This window comes from Passer domesticus, chromosome 1, assembly GCF_036417665.1.
Source record: "Passer domesticus isolate bPasDom1 chromosome 1, bPasDom1.hap1, whole genome shotgun sequence".
NCBI lineage: Eukaryota > Metazoa > Chordata > Aves > Passeriformes > Passeridae > Passer > Passer domesticus.
This window is the reverse complement of record NC_087474.1, coordinates 137,686,315-137,703,724: the sequence shown is the minus strand read 5'-3', so window position 1 is coordinate 137,703,724 and position 17,410 is coordinate 137,686,315. Positions and strand designations below refer to the sequence as shown.

Genomic DNA, 17,410 nt, shown 5'->3' with positions numbered 1-17,410 from the left:
AGAAAGATATATGTAACCCATACAAAGAATTTTAAAATAAACAACCAACCATCCTCCCACTGGTTTCTCAGAAAAGTAGTCTGTGAATTATCCTTTATTCCAAGATTCATTATCTAACACGTGAAAAACACTCAACACTGCTTGCTTAGTTTAGGAAAAAAGTTGCTGTGGTGTTCTTGTTAATTCCATGTTTTCTGGAAATGTAAGAGCACTTGCTTTGACCTTCAAATATTTATTGGCTTCTGGAATTCCATTACTAAGTTTGAAGGAAGACATGAAAGCAAGGCTGCTCCAAGGTAACTTTCCTTGCCTTTTTGCAGGACCTGCATATTTTCCATGCTCTTAAATCCATGCTGATTTGTCCCATAGAAAGAGAAAATCTTTCTCTTTTGGGGGAGATAAATCATCTCCGAGTCTCTCTCAGGCAGTCTTCTGCCTAATTAGGGACCTCTTTGATTTCAGATTTCCCCACAGATCCTACTTTTTAATTTTCAATAATTTGGTCACCTGTATTGGCCATCGTTTTTATAATTTTTGTAAAGTTTTTGGTTGCTGTGCAGCTGCCTTTCCCTAGTAGCAGAGAAAGGAATGGTGATGACCAGTGAGGAAGATTTCTTTTCCCTTCTTCATTAAATAATTTCTGATTATTCAGTTCACAATCACAATTTGAGGGGAAAGCAGGTTGGGGAGCCCCAGATGTGTCTGTCTTTGTGACTAATACTAACAATGGCATTTGAGGTACATCATCTCCTGGAATATTACTGTGCGTCACATTTCTCTGGAACTGCTTTTAAAGATGGATGAAAATCAGAAGAAATTAGCACTTTTTATTGTACATCAACAAGCTAAGAATGATGTTTTAGTCATTGCAATTGCAAGTACTGCAAAAGCAAAACATCAAACAAGGAAATGCATTTACAGACCCTGGTTATCAGCAGGGCTCCTCCTTAGCTGATCTGGGGCTTTATTTACCTTTCAGAGACAAGGATCAAATATCTCCTATCTCCTAAGATTTCCAGGGCCATTTAGAGCCCACAGCTTTTTTTATGCCTGTTAAATGTGGAACTCTTCTGCCTATTTATTTTTTTCAGCCTTCAAATTCTCGCTTTTAGTTTCTTCCCATCACTGACAGCTAGGAAGAGGAAGATTGCCCCCCTCACCTTGGGGGCTTCTCTGATTCTGCAATTCCTTTGGATTTCTTAATTAGTATGTTTCTGACAGCTTGAAAAAGTCCCAAAACCTTCAAAATCATCCTGATATTTTAGAACTCGTTAGACACTGACAATACTGACATATTTTAAACTCATGCCTCCTAGTTTGCTGTTAGCTTTACAGTGCCCACATATGACAAGCCAGTAATAAGGACTGTAGATAATAACTCAGTTGCAACCAAGCTGGCTTTAAGAACATTTTTTCTAAATTACCTTCTTCACCGTGGGAAAGACATTAAGCTACTTTGGGGGACTGGGTAATAACTCACAAATTGGCCTGAACATTGTCAGGAGAAACTTTCAAGACAAAGTCAAGGCATACAAGATAGGAACAGTCTGTCTACTTCAAAAAAAGCCAGGGCTGTGTTTGCTAGCAGGTGAAGTGGGAACAGTTTCATGCCATGGAAAATGAGGCCCTGACGCTGCTGTGTTACTGGAGTAAACTGTGCTGATATACTAATGAAAAAAGGGAACGTTGGCTGTGAGTACAAGGAGTGTGCTGACCTCATGAAGTGCAACTCAGCTTGGCTGGGAGAGCTTGAAGGAATGATTAACTACAACAGGAATGTTTTATTGGACCTTTTCTAACATCATCTGAAAAGACTGGGTGGGGAGGCATGGGGATTTATATTTCTGAGAGGCACTCGTCCTCAGCAAGCATGGGCTCAGTCTCAGTGCTTGGTAGGTTTTGTGCTTTTTTCTCTCATGCCCCACGTTTTCTATGAAGATTTGGTTACTGGCATAATTTATTGTGCTTAGCACAACACTTTTTTTTCTAACAAAAGGACAAAAATGATGAGTTATTAATTGTCTCAGTGCTCAGAGCTATAGACCATGTATATCTGATTATTGGTATTCAAAACATGGGGCAAAACTAAAGAGGCACTAAAAGTTCAGGATAATAAGAATGACACTGGCACTAATGAAAAAGTAGTAACTAATGGATTAAAGATACTTTCCTGACTTGTTTTCATGGGGTTCAGCTCCCAAAATGTCACCATTCTATTTGGAACTATAGAATCATTTGTAAAATGGTCTCAGGGCATTTGCACTGTGGAAAAAAAAATCATTGCCAGTGGACTGGGGTTTTGGGAAGAGCTGGACACAGAGACCCTTCCAGACACAGGGGTTTGAATTGCCCCATCGTTCCCTTATTGGTTTTTAGTCACCAGCATGTGGTAATGCAATTATCATATTACAGACAGCCTCAGGCAGCTAAACTTTGCTTTCTGGTGGCTGAGCTGCAATCCCTGTCCCATTGGCAATGTCAGGCTGTCAGGCTGGTTTGTGTCATGCCAATTACAGATAAACCAAGTTACAATAAAGCTACAGCCCTGAAAGTAATAACCAAGATCACCAAAGCAAATGTCTTACAAGACTGACATGCAGAAAGATCACTTGAGGCTGATTATCAAAGCTTCAATTTTAAAAGCAAGGGCTGAGGGTTGCAAGCATTAGCATTTCTCTGGAGCATTAGCATTTCCCATATGTCTCACTTCAGGCCTGCATAGGATGGGGGCTGACAAGGCTCACGCCTCACACTCAAAATCCTGAAAAGAATACAGAAGAGCAGATGTAAATATGGTACTAATTTATGTTAAAATTAGGATTTCTAAATCAGCCCAAACATTTTTTTGAGGACATGTTATTTCCCATGAATAGGAGACTGGAATATAAGAGATGCAAAATCAGTGCCAACTGCTCAGAAGTATCCACTGTAAAGGACTCCCACTGAAAATTGTTTAAACTCAGAGGAGGAGAAAGAATGAAGTCAAAACTGTAACAAGTGGGAGTACAACAACTTTTAAGAATACTGTGTAAAACCCAGCTTGGTATCTGTCTTTTCTTTCATATATCTTCAGTTACAACAAGTAGGGGAGGGTTTTGTAGTGAACCTCTGCCTGTGTGCCATGTCCCCATCTACTTCACTTTTCCACTTTACTCATATCTCCTGCAAGAAAATAGCTAGACAAAGAAGTAAAAGGAAATGGAAATTAAGAGTGAGACATGTATCTCAACAACACAGCTCTATAAAAGGGAATTACTCAGCAGCATTGGAAATAAATCAGAAAAAAAAAATCCAGGATTTACTGCCCTTGTCAGCTATTTTGGATGAATCAGATCCAAAACCAAATCCGATCTCTTATGTCTGGAAGAAAAAGTGGTAGTTAGTCACGTAGTTAGGCACAGTAATGCTTCAGACTAGGGTGGTAGTGTGCCTCAACTACCTCCTCTTTTCGTGATCAGCCCCCATGCTGGGTCTGCATGTACTGGAGAAGCACATTATCCTCAACTATTTGTTTTTCAGGGACAGTTCTGCAGGATGGTTGACCCTGCAATGGAGAGGCAGCCACGTGGCTCTGCAGGCACTGCTCTCCCTGAACACGAGGCCCTTATGAATCCCTTATAGTTCAGGGACCATTTTCTGTGACCCTGATAGGCATGAGTGAACCACATCTTCGGGAATTACTGCTGGGGGTGTCTGCATTTTGATGCTCACTGACATATCATCCAGGTGAGTCACCTGGACTGAGCAGGCACATGGCTGTGTTCAGCCTTTGTGCCATGCTGCAGGATAGTGATATTTCCATTTAAATGCCAGTCAGGAGAGCAATGTACTGAGCAGACTACAGGACACAAGTCAGTCTAGTTCAGTTCAATATTCTTATTTGAGAGTTATTGTGGGCTAGGCAGAGAGCAAAATAGCCTGCAGCTTTCAGTGCTGTTCTCTTCCTAAATGATCCTGAATGATTTTATTGATGTAAGCCAATCCCTCCATTTAGTGTGAGGTCTGGATTGCTTATGAACCCAGATGAGGTGTCATGGTATGCATTCAACAATATCATGACATTTTGCAACTGTGTATGACTTGTGAAGGCAAACTACTTGAACTAACCAATGTGAGCCCCTGCAGCTGCAAGCTGAGGACTCGCTGGTGTTTCTTCTGCCCTTACCCGCACATCAAAGCCCCATTTCTAATTTAATGTATTGTACATTAAATTATACAATACATCCATGAATCCATTTTAGGGAGCAAGAAGGCTTTCAAGACGAGTCAGCAAGGTAAGTCCATGAGCAAGAGCCTGCCAGGTAAAGGCAGGTAAAAAAAAAAAACTTGCAACCTCAGGAAACCCAAGTGACTGACAGGGATGTTGCACACTGGGTTTCCCACACAGGAAATATGTACAGAGATGGTCACCTGCCCTTGGCATCCCACATTACTCTCTGCAAATTTCATCTTTATCTTTTGACTGATCATCAAGGACTTTTGTTCCTTCTTAAGACAGCTCTACTCTTCAGACTCTTAGTTGGAGACTGAAACACAGGCAATTTGATTACCCCTGAAAAGAACAGCTGGATCAACAGAACAGCAGAAACATCCATTAATGTGCTGTGCCTGCTGCCAGGTCAACAGGGTAAAAGGGGACTTTTCAAGGTCAGAGACAGTTCATAGGTGTTTTCTGGTTCTTCTGGTTCAACTGAAGGGAAAACAGGATCAGGAAAGGTTCCAGGCAAAAGGGCAAAGGAATTGTGTGTGGGTGGAAAAACTTGCTTCTGTTTTATAGCTTCTGATCCTGGATTCAGTGGCTTGTCGTATGTGAAAGCACCATTTTCCAAATGTGCTTTGTCATGAAAAGGCTGCTACAGAAAGCTGGGAGAAAAAAGCCTTGCAGTGAGCAGGATGCTGACTCCAGCCCAAAGATGGTCATGCAGTCCCTCAGGTGCACGTGTACGAACGACCTTGCTCTGAACAGGGAGAGGCAGTGGATGTGCAGCTGCCTGCTGCCTGCCTCCAGCTCTGCACATCCCAGCCTCCTGTTAACCACTGTTTTGGAACAGTTGCTTAGATACCACAAGAGCCTGGCTTCAACTTCAGGCAAGTTAATTTGACATTAAAACTTGACAATACCAAACGTATTCCAGGGTTGGGACACACTTACAGACGGAAACCACAACACTGGTAGACATCAGTACTAAATCTAACTGGAATGAACAAACCTCCTGTCAGAGGTCTGGTTGAGTCACCCCCTTTCTTCTCCTCAGGCTCTCAAGGATCATAGCAGTTAAGACCCACCTGTGACATTTCATGTGCCCTTGGCTTGCTGGAGCTGAGTGTCAGCTCAGTCCATCCCAATTCCTTGAAGGGGCCCATAGCCAACTTTACATTTTCCTTGTAGTGATGAGGCCCTACAATTTAAAGGTCGTGGCTGCAGACCTAATGCCACCCCTGGAGCTTGCATATTCTTTCAGGAGCCACCTGATGTGAAAACTTTCTGGCTCATCATTTGTTTCTGCCAGGAGTTATGTTAATGAAGACACCACTTTAGACAAACACCACTTTAAGATGTTATGAATTAATTAGCTACAGGAAAAAAATCCCAACACACAAAAATACAATTGTATGAGTAACTCTCCCTACCACACTCTCTTCCATCCCATTCGGAGAATGCTTCTTTCCAAGCTGTCAAGGTCCCTTGAATCTGCAGGTAGTAACTCTCTCGGCCTCAAGCAGTAAAAATGGCTGAAAGACCAAGAGTTAAACATTTCTTATACTTTTGTAGCTTTTAAGGTTTGGTTGATTGGGATTTTTTTTTTTTTTTGGTAGGTTGTTTGCTTTTGTTTGGTTTCTTTTGCTGAGAAATTACAGCAATAACACAGGAAATTACAGACCCCAATTATCCTGGATGAAAGGTCATTTATTTCCATACTTCTTTCTCTTGCATCCAGAAACACATATTCTTGTTTAGGAACTAATGGGACCTGGTTACTGCACTGTTACGAAGTGCTTTTGTGACTGATATCGCAAAAATTCTTCTGTAATTTTTCCCTCATTACTAATATCTTGATGGTTGTGTGTGACTTGCTGCAGCAGCATTTCCTGTTGTACCTGGTGACTTAGTGACTGTCTGGGGCAAACACATCTGAGCTTTGTAGATTCCTCTCAGAGCAGCCACATAGTACTGGGCTATTCCTGCCATTAACTGGTTCCATCCATGATTTGGTACAGTCAGAAACACAGATTTGAGAAGATTTCACCTTCTGCTAGAACATTCATTAAATAGAAGTTCACTGGATCAAGTCTTTCAGTCTTTAATCAAATATTATTCCCAAGAACAACAGAAAGGAGCCTTAGATTAGTGAGAATCAGAGCACTCTTCCACTGTTTTCTTGTTAATATATCTCCCTTCATTTGGAATGTCTCTTAACTCATTGCAACAGCTGAATAACGTGGCCCTTATTTCCCTTAGGAATAATTTTAAATGCTGCAACATGCCACTCAGAACAAATAACCTAAGAAAAGTGATGTAGATAAACATTTTAATAAGCTTTATCAGATGATGAAAAACATAATGTTTTCCTCTGCAGCCATGGGAAAAAACATGAATCTTGATCCTGACAGTCGTTCTTCAAGAGAACGAAGCAAAAACTGAGAAAGGATAAGGGCTTTCAGTGTCAGTTTTCACCTTCAAAAACCAGAACTGCCATCCCATTTGGTCTGTGCAAAAATTTTTTATCGACAGATATCTCTCACACTCTTCCTTGTAATATCTAATTCCATGAGAAATTGTTTTGAGCCATACTGACAGATTGAAACAACAACTGCATACAACAAGGGTATTTATTTTTGCTACCATAAGCTCCAGAAGAGAATCACTTTTAATGAAATCTTGGCCAAAAAGATCTCCTAAAATAATTGCAAAGACAAAAAAAAAATATCCCTTAGCTATTTAAACAGAGATGGACTTTCTCAGGCATACTCAGTTTTCTTAATCAAAGGTATAAAGGATTGAAATGGAGATCTTAAAATGTAATTGAGAGTATTTATCACTTTTCATATCTAGGCAAAAGGAAGATCATTAAATAAGCTGGAATAAGGGTGGGTTGGATCTCAGGAGGCTGTCTTATGGTTCTTTGCAATTTTGGAGTTTCAGTGGATCCAAGGAGGTGTTTTGTCCTTGTTGCACATTCTTTCTCTTTGTGTTTATATTTGCCCAGTTTTACTGCCAACTAATTTTTCAAGCTACCTCCTGTGCCATTGTGAAGTATTGCAGTTTATGAATTCTGGAAAAACCTTTACAAGAGAAATTAGGTAAAGCAAATTCATAGTTGTTATGGTTAAATAACATTACATAAAGCAAAATAAGCAAATGTCCTTTGAGACGAAAACCATATGGAAATGAAAATGAGATTTAGTGCTATTTTATCATAAAATGTCTTTGGTTGGAAGGGACCTTAAAGATCATCCAATTCCAACTTCCCTGCCCCTTCCATTAGACCAAGTTGCTCAGAATCCCATCTCTGGTCTTGAAAACTTCCAGGGATGGGACATCCACAAATGCTCTGGCCAACCCATTCCAATGTGTGACTGCCCACTGAGTTAAGAATTCCTTCCTCACATCTGACCTAAACCTGCACTCATTCAGTTTAAAACCATCAGCCCTTGTCCTGCCACTATTGGTGCATATAAAAAGTGCATCTTCCTCCCCCTTTAGGTACTGGAAGGTGCTGGAAGCTCTCCCTCCCCTTCTCTAGACTGAACAACTCCAACTCTCTCAGGTGTGAGATGTCCACCTCACACAAGATGTGTCTCTTTACCTGTTTTCATAAGAAAAAGCACAAAGTAGTCACTGTAAAAAGAATATAAATCACTTCAAATGGACAGTAGATTTCTCTGCTGCTAATTTCCAAGTGGAATAAAGCCAGGCAATGTTGACAGTCCTGTGGTGTTGGAAGGGAAGGGAAGGGAAGGGAAGGGAAGGGAAGGGAAGGGAAGGGAAGGGAAGGGAAGGGAAGGGAAGGGAAGGGAAGGGAAGGGAAGGGAAGGGAAGGGAAGGGAAGGGAAGGGAAGGGAAGGGAAGGGAAGGGAAGGGAAGGGAAGGGAAGGGAAGGGAAGGGAAGGGAAGGGAAGGGAAGGGAAGGGAAGGGAAGGGAAGGGAAGGGAAGGGAAGGGAAGGGAAGGGAAGGGAAGGGAATGTGTACTGATTCAACCAAATTTTTTCTGTAGGTGAATGTTAGGTGCCCTTAGTGAGATATTAAAAATCGATATGCTACAAGGGAAAATAAAGAGAAGTTTTAATTTCTTATCTAACAACAGAACAATGAACCTCAGAAATGAAATAAACAGGCCATTTAATAGTTACTCTAAGAATTAGAAAGACAAACTAATTTTCTATTAACTAGTAACAGTAAAGTCTGCATCTATCAGGACACCTGCTGACAGATTTATGTTTGAATTTAACTGTAGAATATATTTTTAGAAAAGGGCAATATATTTTTCTTGTAATTTGAAAGTTCAGCAGGAAGAAATAACTCAGTCTTGCAAAAAATTCCTACTGCAGTGCTTAGTTTTATGAGCACAAGATTTTACCAAGATTAGTGCTCAGCAAATGTTAAAAGAGAGAGGTTTGCTTTTTAAAGAAAGGAATTGCTTAATAAAATTGTGATTCTATTAAAGTCCCTGCAATCAGACTAGCAAAACAAAAGGTCCAGAGGCATAATGGGAAAGGGGGTTCCAAAAATGGAAAAGTTTTTTAGTATCATTCAGACATTTACATTCTTCTGTGATGTTAAGATCACTTGTGAAAAACATGCTTCAGTTTTATGTGATGCTTAGAAACTACAGAAGAGTCCAGACTCAAACTTTTAATCTAAAATGCTTTTATATAGTGAGGAAATAATAATTTGGCTCATGAGTGCACACAGGGGCTGATTGGCTGATATCTCCACAGAAAAGGCTGACTGTCTTAGCAGCAGCCCATGGTCTACTCCATCACAGTATTTGTGCTGAGGGGATGTGGCTGGAAAAACCTGGTGGAAATATGACAGCCTTCAGTCAAGCAGGGAATTAAATTCAAAATTTGAAGGCCAAATATCTTATACTTATCTCAAAGACTTTTATTCTTAAATTTAACAAAGAGGACTAATGCAATCCATAGTAAAGAAATACAATGGTTTGCCATTAGTCTCTCATTTAAAAAAAAATACTGAGAAACTTAGGGTTTTGAGTAAACAAATTTCATCACAAAGAAATAGGTGGCCACCATGGAAAATGTTCATGCCATTGGACAAGGAACAAAAACACATTTTGACCATAAATATCTTCTATTTTGAAATATCGTTACAATATTCCATTAGTTGCAGAAGCTGAAATTCAGCTGTTTTCCATCCAAGCTCCTCTGTGGTCTGGACTTCATCAGAGAACATCACATTAAATGCACTGTGGAGCTCAGTAAGGACAGAGGTACCACATCATGCAAGACGGGATGTGGTGAGAGACTGCCCAGAGGAGTGGGATGGGGATGCAAGGATCCTGCTCTGCCACTGGGCTATAAGTAGAGGCAATCAATAATTTATGATCTGGCTGAAGAGATTATGATTGACAAGTTTTTGATACACTCCCAAGATCTCTTTAACAGAGTTGTCAGATGCAGCCTCAAGACAGAACAGCTTTGCTGGCCTAGGAGGCGGCTGAGGCTGCACATCCTTTGGGACTTTGGGACAGGATAGGACAGTGGATCTGGAAAAGCACCATGAATGACCTTCACCTCCACCTTCTCCAGTGATCTGTGTCTTGAAACAGAGCCGAGAGTGAGGTCCAGCAGACAGGAAAGCTGGGACAGCTGTGATATCAGGGCCTTGTACTGCTGCTCTCAACAAGGGTTACGTGTGCTGTAAGATGCATTGAAAGCTAGAAAGGATCAGGCAAAAGTGCTATTTCCTTACATTGTGGGATTCTTATTTTGTATTTCAGGCAGAGAACAGATGGAGGCAGCTGGAATTAGGAGTGGCATTACAATATTCTTTGTGTTTATGTTATGATTCAATTTTTCAGCTACAATGAGAGGAATCATGCTTTAATCCCAAAAGCAAAGAACAAAATGTTTGTTGTGAATGTTTTTATATTTTCACATACAGTAATAAACTTCTTTTTTTTTAATTAAGACATTAAACTGTGTGGAACAACAGGCCTAAGTTTAGATCTAGATATAGCTAAGTATTGCATAATCTTTCTCCACTTAGGCACTGTAATGCATCTCTTACCTATCTGGAACACAAACCCTATGAACTTAAAATTATCCTGAAATAAGATTTACTTCTCAGGATAATTTCAGGTATATTTCTTTTATATATATACACATGTTTACTGGTTTTAATCACAGAGGAAAATTCTACATTAGGAAGAAGTTCTTCATTGGATGTTGGATATTGGAATGAGCTGCCCAGGGAGGTGGTGGAGTCACTGTCTCTGGAGGTGTTTATGAAAAGACTGGACATGGCTCTCAGTGCCAGGTCTAGTTGACATGGTGGTGTCAGGCCATCGATTGCACTTGATGACCTCAAAGACTTTTCTAACCTAACTGATTCTGTGGTTCAGTGTAAAATAACACCTTTATCTTTAAAAAAACTGCACTCACTCTCTAGTAAAAAACCTCAATGTACCTGGGATGTGGTACATGTGACATGGGACATCCAGCTTCACAAAGGTGACTGATGTTGCAGAGAAGCTTACTTGTTCCTGCTCTTTCTCTCCATCTCCTCATTACTGATCTTCTCCTATGTCAGATTTTGATCTTCAAGCAATGAAGGAGGTGTTCAAGGCCAGACTGGATGGAGCTCTGAGCAACCTGTTCTTGTGAAAGGTGTCCCTGCCCACAGCAGGGGGATTGGAATGAGATGATCTTTAAGGTCCTTTCCAACCCAAACTGTTCTATGATTCTTTAAATCTGTATTTCAGTTCTTTGAGAGCAAATTTCCTCTTGTGCAGAGCCCATAGGTACCCAAGATTTCTGCTCTGATTTCTGAAGTTCAAAAGCCATATGTGCTTGAGAAAGGCCATTTCAAACATAATATTTGGTTCCATTTGATTCAGGAGCTGCAAATTTACTACAAATTATTGCTCTTCCTAAATCTATTTTTTGTTTCTTTCTTTGGAAACATACTCACTAAATGCCCTACTTTATACTGGCTGTCTGTGTGTTCAATGTGCTTACACCATACTTGTCCTGATTATGCAAATGCTCATGTTTATCACAACCAAGCTATCTCTGTCACCTTCAAACAGAACTGGAAGGAAAAGAGAGGGCTGTTTGCTGAAGGTACTGCTGGTTGTATTTAGTCCTTTGAAAGACAGAAAAATAAAAGGAGAGAGTGGAGCTGAAGCAGAATAAAATGAAGGAAAATAAATAAAGAGAAGAAAAAATCCCCAGTGCAGCAGCTCTATAATCTGGCCTAAGTGTCAGCCTTTGGAGCAGTATTTGAGGATTATTCGTCCCTACTGAGAGCAGGGAGGATGATAAAACAATAGGAAAATAACAAGCAGACACTCACCAGAGAAATGTTTTCCATTTGTAGTGAGGTTAGAAACAAATAATCAAAACAAGATCCAGTGCAACTTTTGCTTTTTCCACAAAGTTTTCCCTGCCAAAAGACGTAATGTCACATGGATCTGGTAACTCTGCCAGCCTGGAGCCTCCACCAGACTGCCATGGTGCCTCCCACCAGAGACCTGTGCTGTGAGCACACAGGGGCTGCAGCATGAGGTCCTGTCCTTGGCTTTCTGCTGTTCCCCACATCTGCTGCAAAGCCACTTTCCCTGTTTATTGTGAGACCATGCTGTCACCACCTGCCACTGCTGTCATTGTCCCCAGACCTTGGACCTGGGCTGTATTCATTCCTGCAGGGACCCATTCAGAGTCAGCCCACGCACAGCAATTCCCTAACACCTTCTTTAAGGGACTTTACAAGCCCTTGGGCTAGCACAAGGCAAGAACAGATCTAGAGCCCCCCTGGAGCACAGCAGATGCCTCATCTACCTGCCACAATCTCCACGTCCTCCTGAACAGAGAAGGGCCTCCTCCAAACAGATAAGAGTTATCCCCAGAACTTTGGTGTAACTACCAGATTAAAAAACAAATATAAAAAGTAACCTTTAAAACCACAGTATTTATATTGTAAAATCACTTATTTATGTCACGAGACAAACATCTGAGAGCAAAGGCATGATCCTGATTGCAGAGCAAAACTAAACAGAGCACAGCTCAGCTCTGGGCATCTCACAGGCTGCAGACTCCACTGTGCTTCATTGCAGAGGCAGCAAAATTTTGCAGAAGGCACAGTCTGTGACAGTCTGAATGTGGAGGTGATCATACAGTGGATCAGGGTGTACAACCACCAGCAGGGCTTAAATTGTGCAGGGCAACTGCTCCAGGACAGCAGTGCTTAGAGAGCACAGTATGCAAAACTGCAGCCCTGATCCTACAATGCATTAAGTGCAAATCCAGGTGTTCTTGAGTTTTGGGTTTCCACAACGCAATTGCACTCTCAGAGATAAGGAGAGAGAGAGAGGGAGAAAGCGAGACACAGAGACATACAGAAAGAGACAGAGACAGAGACAGAGACAGAGAGAGAGAGAGAGAGAGAGAGAGAGAGAGAGGGAAGCACAGGCTGCAATGACAGGGTCTCTGTTGGAGACTGGAGACAACTTCATCAGAAACATCATGGTGAAAAAATAATTAAAATAACAAGTTGGATTTTTGGGGGTTTTTTTTTTGGTTGTTGTTTTGTTTTTTGTGGGTGTTTTTTTTGTGTGGGTTTTTGGTTTTTTTTGGTTTTGGTTTTTGGTTTTTTTAATCAAATGAAGTCTTGACACTTCCTGGGTATTTAGGTAAGCTCAGATGCTCAAAAGCTATGGTAAATGAAATTAAACCGTTGCAAATGTGGTTCAGTCCTATTTCAAATCAGATTAACATACTTGCAGTGTTCTCTTTCTCAATTGCTATTATAAAAAAAAAAAAAACAGAGATAAGCCTTCAAGAAGTGTGTGTGTATAATGCATTTATCTTTATAAAGTTCCCTACAAAACCCTCTGCAATGTGAAATTATTATGAATAGTCTTCATACTGGCAGTTTTTTTAGCCTTATTAATGCCTGTACTGAACACAAATAAAACAACTAGTTTTCAGAAGACTTTCCCACCAGGGAATATGAAAAAACATAGGTTGATTTGACTGATTTTCTTGTCATCACTCTTAAACATGTGGAACTGAGCTTGTGTATCAAATTTGATATGCAAGGTTTAACACAGAAAGTTTTTCTCCTTAACTGCTATGAACTCAGAGAGACAACAAAGATATTAATAAAAATATGCAACATACTCCACACAACATTCTTTTTTGGGCTCCTGCAGGAGAGCATGGTGTGTCTCCAGTCTAGAGGTTTCTCTAAATCAAAGAATCCTTCTGACTCTGAGCAATCCTTTTGCTTAAATTGTTGTCAATGTGATCTGCAAGGTGTAGGATAGAAAGCAGAAATGTGCTGTATTTGCATTGCCCTCCAAACTGAGAGAGAATGGAAAAATTAAGAGCAGACTGGAAAAATAAAATCCCTGTTTCTAAACAATAAGAGCTGTAAGATATCCACTGTTTTGGTTAATATTTTTCCATGTTAAAAAAAAAAAAAGCCTCTTTGTTTTAAGGTGTATTTATAGAAGGAATTCTCCTATTTTGCATTTTACCATGCCTCTAAAATGAATAAATGCACTCTTGTGGCTGCAGGCAGGGAGAAGCAGCAGTTCAGAGAAGAATTTTTGGGTGAAGGGCTTTGGGTAGGTGACCAGCTGACTTCCCACACAGACCTCCAAGCCATGGCAAGGCTGGAGACTCTGCCTGGTGTCTCCAGCTGTTCTGTCCTGGCACCACAGACCACTTTTCTCCCAGAAATCTGTACATTAAAGGCTGAGCTTTCATTGAGCAGGAATAGCCCCCAGCTATAGATTGAGAGAGTCTCTTGACTTTGTGAAATGTCACATATTCATTGCCTCAAAAATTTGCACCAACAGATGGAAAATGTGGGAAATCTTCCTAACCTAATGAGGCTTGTCTTACTTCTTGTCCAGGAAAACTGTCTACTTCCTTGCAGGGAGGACTGAGGGTATAACACTCCAGTTAGGAAAGATCATCTTTTTCCATCTTCAGAATGATTGAAGTCCCATGAGACCTCAGGATGTTTTCATAATTATTTCCAGTTTCTAAAACTTCTTGTAAATACAACGTTCTCAGTCCCACCGATGTGAATAGACTAAACAGGGCTAGCACACTGCCAGGACACTGCCAGGACACTGCCAGCAGGCTGTGAAAGTGGAGGCAATCAAATTCATCCTCCAGGAGGGTCTCAGGAGGGAGGAGAGACCTCCAGAACCACATGCACACTGTGTTTCACAGGGAACCAGTTCAACCAAAAGAGGGGCTAGGGGCAAACTGGTGCCATGTGGGCAGCCAGGAAGCAGGGAGATAGATAAGAACTGCAGAGCTGAGCTCTTTGAAGTGCAGATGCCATCCTAAAGTGCAAAAGGCCATACTGCTGACTGGTATTAGGAATGTTATTTCATCCACTGAATAAAATATTCAATAAAAATGCCAAATTCATACTGATTAATTGAACACCCTCTATAAAACTGCCTACTTACACAGCCTCCCACAACCTCTCCTCCATACCTTCATTTAAAGAGAAGAAAAGTTTCAATATTGCTGTGTGGTAGAGAATGAGTGTGATAAAAATACACATGTGAGAAAAATATCTTCTGATTACACTACAAAAATTAGGAAAAAAGATCCAGGGAGAGCTAGATGATTGGGTAAAGAGGTTTTGAATAAAGGGGAAGCAATTTGGAGGGGGGAAAAAAAAAACAAACCAAAACAAAAAAAAAACCCTAGGAAAAACCTGGGAAGCTGAGGCAAATCCGTTCTGCACAAAGCTGACCATCTGGAACGCGTTACTGAAGAAGAGATGTGGGATCACATAGATTGTTTCTGGAAAGGGAGGGGCTTGAGGGGCATGGAAAAAAACCCAACATGGTTGAATTAAGAGCCAGCCACAAACACTGAGCCAGATGGCTTTTTCTTTTCTTAAAATGATGTATGTTCCCATCATTCTATATCTCTGCTAATCGCTTTAACATAGGAGAACTGCATAGAGCAAGATGTTAAGGAGGAAGCAGAGGCACCTGGGTAAGATGAAAAAAACTTTACTTCTCTTGTATGCCTCTCTGTCCTATAAACCGAAATTCAAAACAGGGAGTCTCTCTTATGCAATAGTACATCTGTTGCTGTTCTAAACTCTTTGGGCACAGAAACTCTTTCCAGACAATGCAGAGCAATCATTTGGAAGTTTTGACAGGTTTCCAGCTGTAAGCCATATATTTGTTTTATAGCAAATTTTAGGTTAGTTCCTAGAATTTAAAACATATTCAATCTGCTTTTGTTTTATAATCTGTAAACACTTTGAGAGCTCTATTCTTTATTTAATGATAGATAGGCACAACACAGCTGTTCTCCAGTGGCCTGTATTTTCAGCATAACCTTATTTTTTCCTACACCATTCAGAGTTTCAAATATGTTAGAAGAATATGGGACAAAATATCAGGAGACCAAATGTGTCTGAAATAGAGAAGATGAATGATTTTTCATTTATATCTGCAAGACTCTATACTGACTGTCCTTCACAAAACCCAGGGCCATAGAGGATGGCTTGGCTAAAGCTAGCACATGAATTTGTTTCTATGGCTCAGCAGCAGATATTCATTGTAGTGCCAGGGTATAAACAAAACAGGCATGTCAACATAGAGCATCTTGAACAACTGCATGTGGTTTCTCAGAAAGGTCAAGTGTTGCATCAGCACGATATAAATGCTCCTGGTAGACAAGACAAGGCAGCTCATTCAGGGCTGGTGTCTCTGCATGGCACAGCCCCGTGCCACACAGTCCCTCTGTGAGAAGGGACGAGGGCAGCAGGAGCACAGTGATTGCATGGAAAGCATTGGAGCAATTGCCCAGCTGAAGTTCAATGCTGCTGCCTGCACAGCTCTGCCAGAGGGCTGGACTGGTACCTCTGTTGAAGGATGCCCTCTGCTGTGTCCCAGCACTCTTTCAGCAGGGTACATTATGACCTTCCCAACAGCAATAAAAAAGCTGTTTTTTACTCTGACTTCAGTTTATATTTCAAATGCTGTGATAAAATGATCTCCCGGCAGCAAGGAATGCAATGTGCCATTATAATGAACACAGCAGCCCCCAGAATGGGCTTGGCACCCAAGCTACATCACAAATGCTTGTATATAATCTTCCTTTTAGAGAAACTGCTCTGACAAACTGTAACTCTCTGGATGTGCCCGGCTCACGTTCCCCTCTGCAAACACTGCACATTCACAAATCAATCCCATGCTAAAGCAGGATAAGCAACAGCTATGTGTCCAAATTGGGTGGAAACACAGTGAATTTTTTCCTTTATACCAACTGATTCTTCCAGGAACAGAATTTATTTCCAGAAAATCTTTCCCCCTCACTTACAAAGCTTTAAGATAGGAAATCCTATCAGCAGGAGGCTTGACAAGCTATTTGTTTTCATATATTCACATTAATAACTCAGTCTTTCTCAGACACCACTCATCTGTTGAAAAGAAGCTGCCCACATGCACAGGGAACCCTCTGCAGATATTGGCTGTAGCCTTTTTCTCTGGCCTCTTGGGAATTCTGAATTTCTGTCCCCAGACCTAAATCATGTGACTCAGCCTTTTGTGAGTCTCAGTTGGGAAAGAAATGGCCATATAACACTATTTGAAGTTATTCCCTTTCTGTTGTCCGCTTTCCTTATCCCTTCAGCACCTCCTTTGGGACATATAGGGCTGGAAACAGCCATCCTATAAGCTCTTTTGCAGCTGGAAATTTACCTCAGACAGGATTACCAGAGCAATACTGGGTGGAGGGAGTGCTGGGCAGAGCAGTAAGAAACTGAGAACACCATGTTGTCATTTTTATTATTATTGTTGTTATCCTCAAGGTGGACCAAGAGACCAATGATGCATAAACATAGAGCAAAAAATGGTCACTACCCCAAGAAGCTTGCACTGTAAATATAAATGTATAAAATATGAAATCTATAAAAACATAAATATACAGCATAAATGGGGTCCAAACAGGAATAAGTAGGGAAATACTCTCTCATAGGAGGAACAGTGAGTGAGGATCCAATTTATAATGGAAAAAAAAAGCAAGCAGACTGCACAAGAAAGTGCTGCATGGTCATACAATAACTTCATTGTGGACAGGCCTGAGAGTGCATTTGTTGAAAGATGGAGAGATGACTTTGCAAGAAGGTTTTAGTGCTACAAGCAAGAGAGTTGTAACCTTCATGATCCCAGCTGT

The 17,410-nt window shown here is 40.8% G+C and overlaps 1 long non-coding RNA gene across 1 annotated transcript in view; it reads left to right on the top strand.

Annotated features, from left to right (window-relative positions):
- Positions 1-172: 172 nt before the first annotated feature.
- The window catches only part of LOC135282151 (uncharacterized), a 31,371-nt gene continuing 14,133 nt past the window's right edge, over positions 173-17,410 (top strand). Inside the window, exon 1 of the long non-coding RNA XR_010348459.1 lies at positions 173-296. This is a non-coding gene — a long non-coding RNA (uncharacterized LOC135282151). The remainder of the gene's footprint in view (positions 297-17,410) is intronic.